Source organism: Vulpes vulpes, chromosome 14, assembly GCF_048418805.1.
Source record: "Vulpes vulpes isolate BD-2025 chromosome 14, VulVul3, whole genome shotgun sequence".
Lineage (NCBI taxonomy): Eukaryota > Metazoa > Chordata > Mammalia > Carnivora > Canidae > Vulpes > Vulpes vulpes.
The window spans coordinates 135326038-135345703 of NC_132793.1; positions in this window are offsets into that span (position 1 = coordinate 135326038).

Sequence of the window (19666 nt, forward strand, 5' to 3'; positions counted from 1 at the left end):
GCTTTATTTTTTATTTTTATTATTTTTTTATTTTTATTTTTTTAATACATTTATTTTTTATTGGTGTTCAATTTACCAACATACAGAATAACACCCAGTGCTCATCCGTCAAGTGCCCCACTCAGTGCCCACCACCCATCACCCCCACCCCCCCGCCCTCCTCCCCTTCCACTACCCCTAGTTCGTTTCCCAGAGTTAGGAGTCTTTATGTTCTGTCTCCCTTTCTGATATTTCCCACACATTTCTTCTCCCTTCTCTTATATTCCCTTTCACTATTATTTATATTCCCCAAATGAATGAGGACATACACTGTTTGTCCTTCTCCGATTGACTTACTTCACTCAGCATAATACCCTCCAGTTCCATCCACGTTGAAGCAAATGGTGGGTATTTGTCGTTTCTAATGGCTGAGGAATATTCCATTGTATACATAGACCACAGCTTCTTTATCCATTCATCTTTCGATGGACACGGAGGCTCCTTCCACAGTGTGGCTATTGTGGCTATTGCTGCTAGAAACATCGGGGTGCAGGTGTCTCGACGTTTCATTGCATCTGAATCTTTGGGGTAAATCCCCAACAGGGCAATTGCTGGGTCGTAGGGCAGGTCTATTTGTAACTCTTTGAGGAACCTCCACACAGTTTTCCAGAGTGGCTGCACCAGTTCACATTCCCACCAACAGTGCAGGAGGGTTCCCTTTTCTCCGCATCCTCTCCAACATTTGTGGTTTCCTGCCTTGTTAATTTTCCCCATTCTCACTGGTGTGAGGTGGTATCTCATTGTGGTTTTGATTTGTATTTCCCTGATGGCAAGTGATGCAGAGCATTTTCTCATGTGCATGTTGGCCATGTCCATGTCTTCCTCTGTGAGATTTCTGTTCATGTCTTTTGCCCATTTCATGATTGGATTGTTTGTTTCTTTGGTGTTGAGTTTAATAAGTTCTTTATAGATCTTGGAAACTAGCCCTTTATCTGATCCATCATTTGCAAATATCTTCTCCCATTCTGTAGGTTGTTTTTTAGTTTTGTTGACTGTATCCTTTGCTGTGCAAAAGCTTCTTATCTTGATGAAGTCCCAATAGTTGATTTTTGCTTTTGTTTCTTTTGCCTTCGTGGATGTATCTTGCAAGAAGTTACTGTGGCTGAGTTCAAAAACACATTTTCCTTTTTTTTAAAAAAAGATTTTATTTACTTATTCACGAGAGACACAGAAGGAGAGAGGCAGAGACACAGGGAGAGGGAGAAACAGGCTCCCTGCAGGAAGCCCAGTGTGGGACTCAATCCCAGGGCCCTGGGGTCATGCCCTGAGTCAAAGGCAGACGCTCAACCGCTGAGCCACCTGGGCATCCCTCACATTTTCCTTTAAATGCTTGAACATAATCATATTATTCTTTCCATGTTCTCCTCCACTAGTTCCATCATTTGGTCATATGTATTTTTGTTGTTATTGACTGATTTTCTACTCTATGAATCCCAATTTCTTATTTCTTGGAATGTCTAAGAATTAATTGTATAGTGGATCTTTTGAATGTTACTTTTTGAGTGTCTGAATTCTGTTGTCTTCTTAACAAGATTCAGGCTTGGTTTTGGCTTTTAAATGCCCATTTTTAAATTCTGATGGAATGCTGGCTTAATTTATAGATTGAGCAAGGCCTTTGGTAAATGGCAATTTTCCTTAGTCTCTCCGTACTGCACTGATCAAAATTTATTAAAATTTATGAGATCTGTGTTTTTACAATAATTCCCATTTTTAATTGAGCATTTTGCCTACATTTCCTTTTCTCAAAAAAAAGGAAGAGGAAAGGGAAGAGAAGGAAAAGAAGGAGAAATTAAATAGCTAACACTTGTACAGAGCATATTATGTGCCAAGTACTATTCTAACTCCTTTACATATAATAATCTATTCATATCCCTAAGCAACTTAACAGGAGATAAATACTACCATTACATTCACCTTCCAAAACGTGAAGGAGAAGTACAGACAGGTTAATTAACCTGCCCAAGTTTACACAATGAGTGAGGAATGAATGAAGTAAGAATTTTAACCCAAGCCATAAATTATCTAGAGTCTATGTTTCTAATCACAACATTGAAGTCACTTTCTACAAGTGTCCCCGTATTCCTTTGCTCTGGCTGCCACAACAAATACCACAGATCAGGTGGCTTAACAACAGAAAGTTATTTCTCACAAATCTGGAGGAAGCTGGAAGTCCAAGAACAAAGTGTCAGCAGATTTGGTTTCTTCTGAGACCTGTCCTTGGCTTACAGATGACCATCTTCTCACCATGTCCTCTCATAGCTATGTGCACACATATACCCAGTGTCTCTTTATTGTCCTATAGGGTAAGCAGTCATTTTGGATTAGGGCCCCACTTTTATGACCTCATTTAATCTTCATTATCTCTTTAAAGGTTCTGTCTCCAAATATTGTCACGTGGGGTGGTAATGAACTTTGAGGGAAGGTAAGTCAGTTCATGCCAGTCCCTAAATCTTCAGATGAAAATTTAACCTTGGGAAACTGGGTTCCTAATGCCAGAGTATTTCTCTTAGATAAAACAAATGCAGAAAACTGTGGAAAACATCATTCCCCAAAAAATCTTAATTTCAGATGCCAATGTTAGAGTAGCTAATTTTAGTTCTATAAAAGGTAACATCATAAGCAAGCTATATATACACTAATAACTTACAAGAGGTTTGGGCATCCTTCAGCACCTATAACCAGAAATGCATCCTTGCTCTATTTATATCATTGTGTTTTTGTAAAGATGAAAATAATTAGCTAATATGTATTTAACATTGTGTGTCTTTCTCCACCCTTCACCCTCCAGTAAGAAGCACTAATTTCTCTTCCATGCCTACAAGAAGAAAAAAAGAAAGAAAGAAAGATAAATTAATTTCATGGTCTACAAGATATATTGCACTGAAAATTTGAGTCAAATTGTAAGCTTAAAAAATTATAATAAGGTTCATAACCCTATTATTACCCTGAGTTATTGCCTTGAAGCATCAAATTTTATTTCTCTAAAACTCTGCGAGGTATAAGGGATATGTCAGAAACAACCTTACTTTATGTGTAATTTTTTTTAATGTATGTATTGTACATATCTTCGCTTTACCCATTGTTTTGCAAATTAGTCATTTATAGATTCCCAAAATGTGCTAGTCCTAAGGGCTGAGCTTAGCATTCTGATCTTTGTGAGCCTCTGAAAATGTCATTTTCAATAGAGATTTTCTTTTAAATAAATGTATAATTTCTATTATAAATAGGTAGTGCCAATTGCCCAAAAATGACAAGGAAAAAGACAACTCTTAATGTATCTATTAAAAGCAAAGCTTGTGAATATATTATTCCAAAGTCATCTCAAACAGCTGGTAACTAAAATTCTAAAATTAAGTAAATTTACACAGTCTAACATCATTTTCATTCTTAAAAGAGTTATATAAAGAAATTGACTCTGAAGAATGTCATGCTTTGGACAATCATTTAAATTAATGTTCCATAAATCACAATTAATCTTATTTAGCAGATTAGCTCATATAATTAGTTTACATACACACAATTAGAACAATAAAATGCCCTCAGTTATGTAATTGTTTATAATTAAAATGTTAAGTTACTGCCCTAGTTTTTAAATTTCCAAAGTGTCTAATAATTATTTGGCATTTACTTAGCTTATGTTTTTATTGCTAAATGTGGATTTCTACTTGGAAAGTTCAAATATCATTTGTTTATCGGGGAAAAAGATAGCACTTTTAAGCAAATGTCAGTTTAGTTGAATATGTAAATCTTGGAAATAGAAACAAAGGATTTGACTCTTTTTCTGACAGCATTCTAAAACTGAAAAAATGGGGAAAAAACACATATCATCTTAAAAGCCTTATTCATGCAGAACACAGACTTATTAGAGTTTTGCTCCAATCTGACTTTAAAATCTATGGTAATTCTCTATCATTTGTCTCTGACAGTCATATCACCAGGAAAGAATTAATCTATCAGAGTTGCTGTCTCTTCCTCTTTTTTCCCTCCTCTATCTGCTGCTCATATTCTTTCTCTTTCTCTTCTACCTTTCCACTTTCTTTTTTCTTTTTTTGCTCCTCATGACAAAAAAAAGCTTACTTAATTAAACCACTGCTACTACATCTGACATCCTAGAATTCTGTAATTATAGTCTTTTCCTTCATAGAAATATCTTTCCCAGCCACGGCAGGAAATAATGGGTTTTGCATTATATAGCAGTTAGTTCTAATCCAGGCTGTTTCCTGCACCAAACAAGAAAATTCAAATAAGTAAGAATTAGCCATACTTCAACTTGATTCCATGAATAGGAATTAAATAGTGAAAATTTAGAGATGTCATTTTCAAGTTTATTATTTTAAGATCTTTTTGAAGACTTTACAAGAAGGCTTTAGAAAACAATTATACTCACTTCTCAGAAGGTAGTTCTTATGGATTCAGTTGTGTCCCCCAAAATTTACATGTTGAAGTGCTTACTTCAGAATGTGATCTTATTTGAAGATAAGGTCTTTAAGAGGTCATTAAGTTAAATGAAATCATTTAGGGTGGTTCCTAATCTACCTGATGTCCTTTTGAAAAAAGGAGAAATTTGGAGACCAATACCACACACATAAGGAGAACTCAATGTGAAAATCAGGCAGAAATCAGCGTGGTGCATCTATAAGCTAAGAACAGCAGAGATTACCTAAAAACCACCAGAAGCTAGAGGATAGACATGGAATAGATTCTCCCTCAAAGCCCTGGAGAAGAACAACCACAGAAAAATACACCACCACCATGATCACAAGCTTCCAGCCTCCAGATCTGTGAGAAAATAAATTTCTGTTGCTTAAGCCATTCAGTTAGTGGCACATTGTTATGGCAGCCCTAGGGAACTAATACAGTAGCTACCTTTCACATTATTTCCAACTTTTACTTTTAAGTTTCTAACTCTTTTTTTTTTTTTTAAGTTTTATTTTTAAGTTATCTCTACACCCAATGAGGGACTCAACCCCACAAGCCTGAGATCAAGAGTTGCATGCTCTGGGGCAAATGGGTGGCTTAGTGATTGAACATCTGCCTTTGGCTCAAGTCACGATCCCAGGGTCCTGTGATCAAGTCCCACATCAGGCTCCCCACAGAGACCTGGCTTCTCCCTCTGCCTATATCTCTGCCTTTCTCTCTGTGTCTCATGAATAAATAAATAAAATCTTTAAAAAAGAAGAAGAAGAAGAAGAAGAAGAAGAAGAAGAAGAAGAAGAAGAAGAAGAAGAAGAAGAAGAAGAAGAAGAAGAAGAAGAAGAAGAAGAAGAAGAAGAAGAAGAAGAAGAAGAGTGTGTTCTACTGAGTGAGCCAGCCAGGCGTCCCTATGCTTCTAATTCTAATGTTTTCATTTGGGTTGAAGACTCATGGACCCCAAGGGTGAAAAAGGAGAATGACAGCAAAAGTAGGAAAGAGAATCTCTATTCACATCTGGATAATCATGATGTATCATAACTTCAGTTTGGAGAATCTCAACAATCTAGGCATCATAGACTCAGTTCTACCCCATTAGAACAAGCTATCTGGCCTTAATGATGTATTTTACTATAATTATATCAAAAGAGCACAAACTCAGAACTCTAAAACAAGATTTTCTGCAAAATGCAAGGTCGGTTATAGCATCTAAAAACAATTAATGTAATATATCATGCCAATAGAATAAATGACAAATGCTATCAAATTATCTTCACATGCATAGAAAAATAATTTGATAAAAACCAATAACTTTTCATAGTAGAAACCATTAACAAAGTAGGAATAGAGGGGAACCTCTTCAACTCAATAAAAGGTACTGATGATAAAAACAAACAAATAAACAAACCAACCTGTAGCTAACACCATACTTACAGTGAAAGAATGAATGTTCACACTGACACTTCCCAGTTTCAAACTTAGTACAAAGCTGTAGTAATCAAGACAATGCAATACTGTAACAATAGATATATAGTTTCTTGGAATAGACTAAGTAGTCCAGAAATAAACACTCATATCTGCAGTCAATTGATTTTTGACAAGGATTATAAGACAATTCAATGGGTAGTGAATATTTTATGAGCATATGGTGCTAGGACAAATGGATACCTATATGTAAAAGGATGAAGTTGGAACTACTCCTCACACTACATACATAAATTAACACAAAATGGATCATAATCCTCTATGTGTTAAAACTATAAAATCCTTAGAGGATAGCGTAGGCATACACCTTCACGATCTGGGGTTAAGCAAAGCCTTCTTACATATGACATCAAATCATAAGAAAAAAATTTAAAAAAATTAGATTATACTAGTCAATCTTGTCTAGAGAGACAGTACCAACAAAGTCAGTTGAGAGAGAGAAAGGGAGAGAGAGAAAGGAATTGGCTCATGTAGTTATGAAAACTAAGAAGTCTCAAAATCTGCCTTCAGCAACTGAAGGCCCAGGAGAGCCCATGGTGTAGGTTCCAGTCCAAATTTCCACAGCCTTGAAACCCAAGAAGAGTTGATGTTTCAGTTCAAGGTCAAAGGCAGGAAAAGACTACAATCTTACTCTAGTAGTCATGCAGGAAGAGGGCTACCTACAGGAGGTAGAGCAATCGGCTTTATTCACTCTACTGATTTAAACATTAATATCATCCAAAAACACCCTCACATATACCTCTAGGATAATGTGTGACCATATGTCTGGGCACTTTCTCCATGGCCCAGTCAAGCTGATACAAAATTAACCATCACATAGACATTATTAGAATTTTAAAATTTTGTGATATGAACATTACCATCAGGAAAGTGAAAGTCAACTCACAAAATGAGAGAAAATATTTACAAATCATATATATTGAAAGAAGACTTATATCCAGTTGAGAACTCATATAACTCAATAACAAAAAGATAAGTAACCTAAATTTAAAATAAGCAAAGGAGGACACCTGGGTGGCTCAGTTGGTTAAGTAATTGCCTTCAACTCGGGTCATGGTCCCAGGGTCCTGGGATGAAATTCTGCATCAGGCTCCCTCCTCAGCTGGGAGCTTGTTTCTCCCTCTCCCTCTCCCTCTGCCTGCCACTCCCCCTGCTTGTGCATGCTCAATCTCTCTCTATCTCAAATAAATAAAATCTTAAAAAATAAAAAATAAATAAAATGAATAAAAGAATTTGTACAGGGGTTTTTCCAAATAAGAAACACAAGTGAGCATAAGCATGTGCCAAGAAGATCAACCTCATTAGCCATTAAGGAAATGCAAATCAAAACCACAATGAGAGACTATCTCGTACCCACTGGGATGACTATAATAAAAAAGAAAGACAATAAGGATTTTGAGAGGATGTGAAGACATTGATGGCATGAGCACTGGGTGTTATACTATATGTTGGCAAATTTAAATAAATGTTTTTTAATTTAAAAAATAAATAAGAAGATGTGAAGAAACTGGAACTCATATGCTGCTGGTGGGAATATAAAATGATGCAGCTTAGTGTTCTTCAAATTTTAAACCAAGTTACACCATGTGACTCACCAATTCCACTCCTAAGTACATCCACACAAAAACTGTACATGAATGTTCATAGCAGTATTATTCATAAGAACAACAAAAAAAAGGAAACAACCCACATTTATACCAACTGATGAATAGATAAATAAAATTAGTGTATCTATACCATGAAATAGTATTCAGCAACAAAAAGGAATAGAGCACCAGTATATGCTACAACATAGTGGGATTCTTAAAAACACATTTTAAGTGAAAAAAGCTAGTCTCAAGATTTCACTCTTTTTTTTCCTGTTTTTTTTTTTTTTTATGGCTAAGTGATATTCCGTTGTGTGTGTGTGTGTGTGTGTGTGTGTGCGTGTGTGTATGCCACATCTTCTTTATCTATTCATTAGTTGATGGACATTTGGGCTCTTTCCATAATTTGGCTATTGTTGCTGATGCTGCTATAAACATCGGGGTGCATGCATCCTTTTGAATCAGTATTTTTGATCCCTTGGGTAAATGCTTAGCAGTGCAGTTGATGGATCATAAGGTAGTTCTATTTTTAACTTTTTGAGGAATCTCCATACTGTTTTCCAAGGGGGCTGCACCATTTTGCATTCCCACCACACCCTTCCCAATCCCTGTAGTTTCCTGTGTTGTTAGTTTTACCCATTCTGACAGACGGGAGGGGATATCTCATTGCAGTTTTGATTTGTATTTCCCTGATAATGAGTGATGTTTAGCACCTTTTCACGTGTCTATTAGCCATCTGTACATAAAGAAGCTACTCTGACAGGACACATAATATTATTCCACATATACAAAAAGTCCAGAATAGGAAATCTACAGATGGAATGTAGATTAGTGGTTGCCTAGGGCTGAGGTGGATTGAGGGGGCATGAGGAGTGTTGCTACTATGTAAGGGACTTCTTTTGGAGAGGATGAAAATGTTCTAAAATTGATTGTGATGATGGTTGCACAACTCTGATTGTACTAAAACCCATTTAGTCTTGCACATTAAATGGATGAATTGCATGATACGCAAATTACATTTCAATAAAGCTAAGAGTAAATTTTTAAAAGATTTTCAATTGGCTTGTCCCATTACAAGAACTGCATTGCAGAAAAGGATTGTTCTTCTCACCCAGGCCCATCTCCTGGTTCCTTTACCACATCAGATTGTAAATGTTTATTTATACCTGAGTATATCTTCAAGATTTGTCTTGTAGTATGGTAGAGAGAAGGAGTCCTGTGTCGCTAAGGGAGGGGAGATGAGACCATAATGATCATCAGGGGAGAAAGTTAATCTTCTCATCCAAAATAATTAAACCTCTAGAGAGTTATTTTAAAAATACATTTGAATTCATCCAGGGTAGTAAACCATTAAGAATCTCTGCATTATTTGAGATATTTACCTTTTAAAATCTTGTATTTTGAAATTTTTAAATCTTTCTGCTCTTTATGAATATTTTATGAATAAAATAAAAGAGTATTTCTGCTCTTTATGAATACACTGAAAACCCTGCCAGTTTCTCCTCTAGAAATGTACAAATCCACATATTTCACTGTATAATCTTTTTTTTCCCCCACAGTAGATTCTTTAACTATAGATACGTCTTTCCAAGGATGATCATTTCTCACCATCATTTTCAATATAACTTGAGGAAATCAGACCTGCTGAAAGGCAGTAGGAGAGACCATGTATGTAGAAAGCAGCAGACTACACATGCAAGCCAGGTAAAGGTGGTTATGAAATCCACAGTGATTTTCTAGTTTATGTAGTAGTTCCGAGGTTATTTGTGCTGTCAACATGCAGGTCTTTGAAATTTGGGGTAACTACAAGGCATTCTTTCTTCTAAGCTGTGTGCTGCACAAAGGTGAAAGAAAGCATAATGAATTCTCTTCCAGAGCTGCCCTTAGGCCTAGGCAGTAATGGCCCTTGCCCCTGGACCCATGGTTTAGAAGGTCACAGTAAATCACAAAATACTCCAACCTCCTCCAATGGCATTAAAGAGCACTTGGGCTCCTGGGTCTTTCTGGACCAGACGCTAAACAGCATCTCTTGTGAATAACACTCTTCAGGGCCCAGAGAGATGCTTTTCCAAGTCTCTTCCTTTGTGTCCTTGATGGTAGGGATAACGTTGAAAATTTGTGATTGTGAAGCTAATGATATCGGAGCCAGACAATGCTTCGGAGCGCAGGAAGGATATCCTCTAAGAGAGCCAACAAATTAATCTCTCAGCTCCTTCCTCTCATCATAAATGCCATACATACTTGCATAAGAAAGTATTATTCCCTATCAGTGTTCCAAACTGTGCTTCAGGAGGTACTTAGGAATTAATTAACATAATATTTGCAACATTGCACATGGTAATTGATGGACATTTTGTAATAGTAATTAAAATTGCCCTCACATCTGCATTGTGTAATTTGAGACATAATATGTATGAAGCTTGACAATCTTTGCATGAACAATTTGGTGGACAATGAATACAAGGATGGGAATGATTTTATTTTTGTATATTTTGCATGCATTTAATATGACCATTATATTTTCAAAAATGAATGCATTTCAACTTAACAATTTTGAGTTAAAATGTTCATTGTCATTTGTATTTGTGTTTTAGCCTTGAATCATCTAGAATAAAAATAATTTTTTGAAAACTTATGAAAATTATCTTAATTTTTTGACATTTTTTGTTTATTTGTATGAAAATATATTGAAATGTATTCGTTTTGAATACAATAGAATTGTTTAATCATTTATATAAGCGCTATTAATAGAATATAACCCAAGGGAAAAATAATGATTATAATAACATAATTATTGATATTGCTGAAATGGGAGCAAGAAAAATTTCATGGAATAAATACATAACAATTTATGAGTTTTTATTTTATCAGTCATCCAAACATCAGTATTCCATCAACACAAGACCCAGACATATACAATTAATAATTAAATTGAGTTGTCTTCACTATTTTGCTACCACTCCACAGTTTTCCACATATTTTTGAGTTTATTGTACAGCTATATCTGTGAAGGTAGGCAATTAGAACATGCTTTACATAATAATTTGTTACCCTGATTTATAACCTTTAAATATTTAGACCTATGGTAAATAGGCCTGAATTTGTGCTTTTGCTTCAGGGCTACATAAATATTAGGGGCAAGACGATTCCCTTATAACTTTGGAGATCTTACAGATCATTTTTTATTTGCACCTTGCTTTGGAGGTGGCTGTAGCATAATTTGCCTCATTTTCCATGGCTCTCTCATACAGAACAGACTTTCAATGAGATTTCTGTATCCACAGGCATGCTCTGCTGCACCATGCAGTTCTGGGGGTACAGAGGGCCCAGCTAGCCAGTGCCAGGTGGGTTTATCTCTGGAATTCCTCTCTATAGACCATGGCAGCAGAGATGTGTTGATATGGAGTCCAGTATTGGCCAACCCACACCCACACTGAAAGTGAACTTGGAATGGCGAAGTTTGTTTTTTTTTTGGGGGGGGGGATGCATTTTTAACAGTAACAGCAACCTGCCCACCAGGTGGACAGGAAGGGACTGCTCCCAGAGGGACACAGTAGGAATATAACCTGGACGCAGTGAGTCCCACCTTATAATGGTTTCATATGGCCTGAGCCCTATGGTCCTTTGAATTACAAGTCCCATGTTAACCACATTAGTTGAAAGTCCTTCAAACTCTACAACCCATTTTGTTGTAAAGTCACTGTTAGTTTCCTATGGCTGCTATAATAAATTAGCAACAACCAGTGGCCTACAACAGAAATTTATTCTTTCACAGTTCTGGGGGCGAAAAGTCAGAAATGAGTTTCATTGAGCCAAAACCAGTGCCCGCAGGGCCATGCTTTCTCCAGAGGCTGTAGGGGAAAATCCATTTCTTGTTCCTTCCATTTTCTGGCAGCTGTTGGATGCTTTGGTTTATGGCCATATCACTTCTGGCAAGGCCAGTTGATTCCCTGTCTGCTCCGTCTTCACACAGCCTTAATCTCTGTGTGTTGTAAAATCTCCCCCTGCCTCCCTCTTCCAAGATACACATGACTGTATTTAGGGTCCACTGGAAAACCCAGAATTCTCTCCCTGCTTCAAGATTCTTAACATAATCATATCTACAAAGCTATGCCATATAAAGTCACATTTATAGGTTCTAGGGGAGCTGATATATTTAGAGGGACTATTTTTTTAATCAAACCCAGTACATAGTCATTTTATTATCATAGTTTTTTAATACTACTTTTTCAGAGTTAATACAATGAACCTAAATTCCCTTAGCTATTTCATTGCTGAGAATGACTCGTAAGATTTTACCTGAAATCATAACTCTGCATCTATTGCTAAAATGCACACTTCAAATTAAAGTTAAAGGGCTATGAATATAACAAGCCACTACTACACATTATAACACGTGAAATTTCAAATATTCACAGATATTTTCTTAATAAAAAACTTAATAAACTTAATAAAAAACACGGCTCTGATCCTCTTCCATGTATTAATACTAATTTTAAACTTTTCCAGTCTTAGAATTTTAAATCTAAAGGTTGAGAGTAACCATCCTAGTTAATTGATGTTGTCATTATAAGTGATTTAACAGTGCTTTTTGGGGGGGCTCTCCTTCACATGTTACTTATGCTCTGGATTATTAAACAAGGTCTGCAGTAATATAAATCCAAGTAACCCGCCACATTTGTATTATCTTTACCCACATTTGTATATGTGGTAGGCTTTTTTTTTAATATGTATTATTTCTTTAAGTAATCTCTATGCACCCAACGTGGGGCTCCCACTCAGGACCCCAAAATCAAGAGTCACTCACTCATTCCATGGACTGAGCCAGACAGGGGCCCCATATGTGGTGGTTTTAAAAATACATCTGCAAAGTCTTTGATTCTCCTTCCTTTAAAACTTGAAGCTCAATTTCCTTCCCCTTGAGTGAGGCTGGACTTCGTGACTCACTCTTACTCCAAAGATTAGTCATCAAGGTTTGTGGCTTTTTGCCTGCTCTGTCTTGGATGACTCACTCTGGGGGCTGTTAACTGACCTGTTGAGGTGATGCTCGAGCAGCACTAAGGAGGGCCTGATATGGCCAGGAACTCGGGCCCCCTGCCCCCAGCCAGTGAAGAGGAGGTGTCCAGCCCAGAGCTCCAAGAGCTCCTGGAGGGAGCTGTCTCAGAAGTGGATCCCCCAGGGGCTCCAGGGTGGCTCAGTCCCAACTCTTGATTTCAGCTGAGGTCATGATCTTAGCCTCGTAGAGTCAAGCCCTGTGTCAGACCCCAAGCTCAGGGAGGAGTCCACTTGGGATTCTCCCTCTCAGACTCCCTCTGTACCCCCTTCCCCTCCCCCACCCCTGTACATGCACTTTCTCTCTCTCTCTCTCAAATAAATAAATAAATCTTTAAAAAAAATAAGAAATGGATCCTCCAGTCTCTGTCAAATACGCAGATGCCTCCCAATCAGGCTGACACTGACTCAATTTTGGAAGAGACCGTGAGCCAGACCCACCTGGCTAAGCTGCTCCCATATTCCTAACTCTCAGAAACTGTGGGAGATAACATACGTGTGCCATCTTTAGCCTTAAGATATGGGGTAATTCATTAAGCAACTCTAAATAATTCATATAACTTTTCCTGGTGGAGGAGTAAGGATACACTTTGCATTTTCAAACTGCACATGATTAAACAGTGCACAATTGATGTAAATGTGTTTGACTCAGGATCAAAATGTAATAATTATATATGTGTGAATACGAAATAAATATATATCACATTTATAGACATAGATACACATACATATATATTCTTACCTTAATTACAAATAAAGCATATATAGGACTCAGAGGCTGCTGGATATATACAAATATTTATTATATTAATGTTATATACCAAATCATATTTGACGATTAAGAATGTCCTAAAATATTAACCAGAGTATTATTAAAATAAAATACATTTAAATAAATAAATACATAAAATACAATTAAACTTTGAAAAACTGGAAATTATGTGAGATATTACACAATTTTGACATATCATGGGGCTGAACTGTGTCCCACCAAAATTGATATGTTGAAGCCCTAATGCCCAGTACATCAGAATTTGACTGTATTTGGAGAGAGGGCCTTTGAAGATTAAGGTTAAATACAGTCATGGGGTGGGCCCTAATCCACTCTGAGTCTGTCCTCATATGAAGAAGAGATTTGGACATACACACTCTGTGCACAGAATGAAGGCCACGTGAGGACGTAAAGGGAAGGTAATCATCTGAAAGGCAAGGAGAGAGACTCTGGGAGAAACCCATCCTGCTCACATCTTGCTCTTGCACATCTAGCTTCCAGAATTGTGAGGAAATCAAGTCTGTTGCTTAAGTCCCCAGCTCTGGTATTTTGTTATGGCAGCCGGAGCAATCACACACCTACCGGAGAGAGGTCAAGGGAAACTTCTTTACACATTCGTTTTCAGATGACCTGGGCCATGCTTGAATTAATACACAATATTAATTTTAGGGCAACATTTTGAAATGTTGCATGAATCCATATATACAATACCCCAAATACACATTACGTTTTGTAATGACTGTACTTGCCACTGTAGAACCAAAACATTTCCCGATTTTTAAAACCAGAGTTTGAAATACAAAACATATTTATTTCTAAAATCTCTCAATTTGAAGTAACTGCTGCGGGAAATATCAGATTCCAAAATGAGTCTCTTGAGCAAAAAGGAAGTTTGTTTGATCCAGCTCTCCATTTCACTCATCTTTTACCCTCTTCATTCTAAAATCTGGGCTTAAAAGTAAATAAATAAATAAATAAATAAATAAATAAATAAATAAATAAAATCTGGGCTTTTGCAGTTACACAAGATTTCTTCTCTTTGTTTTCTTTTATTGTGATAAGGGTTTTTTTTTTAATTTTTATTTATTTATGATAGTCACAGAGAGAGAGAGAGAGAGGCAGAGACACAGGCAGAGGGAGAAGCAGGCTCCATGCACTGGGAGCCTGATGTGGGATTCGATCCCGGGTCTCCAGGATCGCACCCTGGGCCAAAGGCAGGCGCCAAACCGCTGCGCCACCCAGGGATCCCTTTTTTTTTTTTAAGGGTTTATTTTTTTATTTATTTAACTTTTATTGTGATAAAATACACATAATACAACCTTAACCTAGATGAGATTTTAAAGCATCATTTTTTTTTTTTTCTGGAATCATTTTATGACCCTCACATTTATCAATCAATTGGTCCATGGTTTGCTGTTAGCCATGAAAAATTATATTTATCATTTTTAGTTTAAAATTCTGTAAGAAGAAGCACCTGGGTGGCTCAGTCGGTTAACTATCTGCCTTTGGTTCAGATCAGGATCCCTGGGTCCTGGGATCCATCCCCACATGGAGTTCCCTGCTCCACAAGGAGTCTGCTCTTCCCTTTGCACCTGCCTGCAGCTCCCTCTGCTCATGCTCTTTCTCTGTCAAATAAATAAAATCTTAAAAAGAAAATTCTGTGAGAAAAATAGACAGTTGTTTCAAAAAGTTTATTTCCCTTGTTTTTTAAGTGTCATACAGAGACACTCAGGATCTTACCATGTGTACACTCTTCTGTGTTCTTAGCTTACCTCACATTCCAGTTTCTTTTTCTTGCAGAGAATATCCCAGTTTTGTTTTTTTTTAACACGTCAAAGCCAGAAGCTTTCTTGTTTATTTGGTTGGGCTTTTTGCTTTTGTTTTTGTCTTATGTGCAGTATACCCAAGAACTCCCACCCGCTTTCAGATTTGCCTTACGGTCAGTACAGAAGGAGGCCTCAGGACCCTCAAGAAAGTTGAGATAACGTGGCGCTCAGCAAGGAATAGGGAACGTAGAACTTACTGTCTTGAGTTGGTAAACTGCAAAAGGACATTTGAAAAGAGCATTGATGTTATATATTTAGAAGAGTTTATAATACTTATAAATTAAAACATTTAGAATCAGGGACACCTGGGGCTCAGTGGTGAGTGTCTGCCTTTGGCTCAGGTCGTGATCCTGGGGTCCTGGGATCGAGTCCTGCATCAGGCTCCCCACAGGCTCCCTCTGCCTGTGTCTCTGCCTCTCTCATGAATAAATAAATAAAATCTTTTTAAAAATTTAGAATCATACAAGAGGTTACAGTATTTACCCACTGAAATAAAATATTGATGATCTAGGGGTGCCTGAGTGGCTCAGTCAGTTGAGGGTCTGACTCTTGATTTTGACTCAGGTCATGATCTAGGGGTCCTTGGATCAAGCCCCACTTTGACCTCCACACTCAATGGAGAGTCTGTTTGGGGATTTCTCTTCCTTTCCCTCTGTCCTTCTCTGTACTCCTGCTCTCTTTTTCTCTAAAATAAGTAAATTAATCTTTTTTTAAAAAAACAAAACACACTGATGATCTAGGAATTGCATGATTTTCCAGAAAGCAAACAATTAGGGATCTATTTATTCTCTAAGATGTCTAAATTTTAGGGGCCCCTGAGTGGCTCAGTCATTTAAGCACCTAACTCTTGATTTTGACTCAGGTCACGACCTCAGGGTCATGAGAGTGAGACCTGCATTGGGCTCCATGCTGGACATGGAGTCTGCTAATTTTTTCCCTCCTTTCCCTCTGTCCCTTCTCCTTAAAAAAAAAAAAAAAAAAAAAAAAAAAAGATTTCTAAATTTTAGAATATGTGACGCCAAGTTTTGTTGATTATGTAGAGCAGCTGATTTCCTCCTGAGCAGTGCCTGATGAATTTTATTTTGCCATGTAAATCATAACCCACTTAAAAGTTTTTGAGTCTAAAAAAAAAAAAAGTTTTTGAGTCTAAAGGTTTCCAACAAGGAAAAGTAAAAATCTACAAGTACAAGTATTCAAACTGTGGGTAACATAATTTTGGTTCATGATATTCCAGATACTCACACACAACATCACGTAGTATTTATGAAAACTCTCAGGATCTTAATCTCGTTTTCTCCTCAAGGGGTCCAGCTCCTGGTTAAAAACAAAGTGTGATTTTCAGGCCTGATCATAGCCAATTACAAAGGCCCCATCTGGCAGGTCTCACAAGGGAAAGCCGCCCTCCCATACCAGACTGCTGCACAGTCAGTGCATTGCAGTCTCCAAAGGGACTTGTAGTCCAGGTCCCAGGCTCCCCTGGCGGGCCGTGCTCTTACGTCTATCTGCATTCCTAGCTCAGGCTCCTAGGTTTCTTTATCGGAGGCCTTGGGCTGAGGGCCTCTTCAGGCGCCTCTGCCAAGGCCTTCTTATCAGCAACAGAGCAAACCTTGAAGACATTTTTCCCCCTTCTCAGTATTCAATAGTCCTTCCCAGCCACCTGGGGTCTGCAAAAATACCAGTCTTTTGCTCAGGATTCTGTCAACAGTGAGACAACCCCACACCACGGTGATCTAACAGACCCTGGACCAGTGCCACGTTCCATGGGGGACGATGGAACAAGGGGAGTTGGCACTTTCTCTGATTTTAGCCTCTTGCACTCTCTCAGTAAATGGTTAAAAACTTAACTCTTACATTTTTGGCTTGTTGCTCAAATCAAGCTGATACCTCACTGCTTGGCTTTCTTTTTCCCAGCTCAGTTGAGCTTCTGATACTCCTGTTAAGGCCACCACGTTCTCATATTTCATAAGCGATTTAACTAGGTCAACTCTGAAATCCCTTACTCTCGAATTTGTCAAGGGTGATTCTTCCTAACAAAGAAGCCAGAATCGACCCCGCGCAAGAGTATGATGAGTAAATCCAACGAGATAGTCTACGGAGTTAAGACTTCCTAATGTGGCTTTGTTAATTATTTTGCAATACTATGGATCAAACACATCTGCATTCAAAAATAAGTACCAAAACACATACCTCGTAATCAAAGAATTTTATCCATTCTGCCACACGTGAAAATGCATATATCAGAATGTTCTTGATTTTGAGTAAGAGAAAACTTAACACAAAGTGACTAAAGTAAGAAGAAAACTTTACTGGCTGCTCTAAATGACAGACCAAGACATAGGGCAGGCTTTAGGCAAGGCTTGGCCAAAATGTAATCAGTCCTCGTCTCAGTCATTTTTTCACCCCTTTCTGTGTCCCCTATTAGCAGGTTTTGCTAATGAAACAAAGTGGCTTCAGGAGTTCTAGACTTCACATCTGTGGATCATCCTGTGTGAGGCAAAAGAAGGTCTTGCTTTTCCCGGGGTTTCCTCTCCTGGATTTTACCAGCTGTGCTCACATGCCAACTCCTAAACCAATCACGGTAGTTGGAGGAGTGCATTGTTCCAATAGCTTGGTCTAGGTCATATGTTCTATCTTTCAAGCTGATGCATATAGTTATTATCTTCCCTAAAACCACATGATATCCCAAATAGAAGTCAGAGTCTATTGAGAAGAGGTGAATGGATACTGAGGAGGGAATAAGAGGTGTCAAATAAACTGTGCAATACAGAATTGACTGCCCCTTTTTATTTGGTCCCAAAATTAACATACAAACCATGCATTTTCTTACTACTCCCAGCTTGCTTAATTAGTACAACATTTGCACAATCACTATTTCAGTGCCATATTTAAAGTAGTCTACATCAAACTCTTTAAGGACAATTTCTTTGCCATCAACAAATTGTAAAACACATCATCAGTGTAATCACTTTCGGGACAGGGGGAAGTCTCTCAATTTTTTTTTTAAAGATTTTATTTATTTATTCATGAGAGACACAAAGAGAGAGAGAGAGGCAGAGACACAGGCAAAGGGAGAAGCAGGCTCCATGCAGGGAACCTGATGTGGGACTCGATCCTGGGTCTCTAGGATCACACCCTGGGCTGAAGGCGGCGCTAAACCGCTGACCCACCCGGGCCGCCCCAGTCTCTCAATTTTTAAATCACTACTGGATAAATTAACCTGAACAAGCTTATAGCACCTTCAAAAAGTATCTCAGTTGTTCCCCTTCCTAAAAATAAGCTGGTGACAGGAGATGACTTGAAATACTCAGTAGACGATCGTGTCGGTTTTATGTGGGCTAGCCTATGCACGGATTCGAGCAAAACAAGTAACAGGTGGTGTGTTGGCAGTATGTCAAAGGCAAGGGGAAAAAAATAACAACAGGAAAGAATGGCCTCGAGACCTCCAGTTTATTAGCCTTCCCTAAACATTGAATAGTTTCTACAGATCTAGGATCTAACAAATGAATTTCTCAGCTACTTGTTCTAGTCAGTGCTGACAGCATGACATTTAACCAATTTTAAATTGTCACTGGTATAGTATTTGTAACTTAATAGTGTTATTCTTATCTATCCAATTCTTTCACACTGAAAGAACAGAAGGGATTTCTACCTTACAAAAAGTCTCAAAATATACCTTAGGTGTATATAAGCAAGAATGACTAATACCATCCTTACTGGAATCTATGGAATACAGTGAGGACGTAGTCTCCTTTCATACAGCAACAGCTCATCTGTACATTTTTAAAAATCTGAATCAGATATATGGATGGTGTTATCATCTGTAAACACAGATATTTGCAGAATGCCTCAATGTGGTAGCACCGGGAATATAAAGATAAATAAGACAGTCTCTGTATTTAGAAATCTTGATGTCTATGGTTAGAGGCAGGGATGTAAGCAGAAATTAGCCCCGAGAGCCCAGGAGATGGAGAGACTAGCTTTACCTAAATTTATAAAAGGCACACAGAGGAGGTAACACTTGAACTAGATCTTAAATTATGGGTAACAGTTGTATAGTTAGAAAAGAGAAGACTTGGCATTCTAAGAAGAAAGTCAAACACAAGTGAAGAAAAAGAAGTTTGGAATTTCCAGAGCAAAGGGTACTTGGATATTTCTGAACCTGGAATTTTTTTTAAGATTTTATTTATTTATTCATGAGAGACCCAGAGAGAGAGGCGGAGACACAGACAGAGGGAGAAAGAGACTCCCTGCGGAGACCCCGATTAGGACTCGATCCCAGGACCCCAGGGTCTCAACCTGAGCTGAAGGCAGATGCCCAACCACTGAGCCACCCAGGCTTCCCTAAACCTGGAATTGTATTGGAGTCTGCAAAGGACACTGAGTCTGAAAATGCTAAGGCTTGAGACTCGATTTTACATGATGTGAGAGCCAATAAAGTATTTACGAAGGGCAGTAATGCGACTGGTTTTGCTTTTCAGAAGGATGGCCCTGGTAGA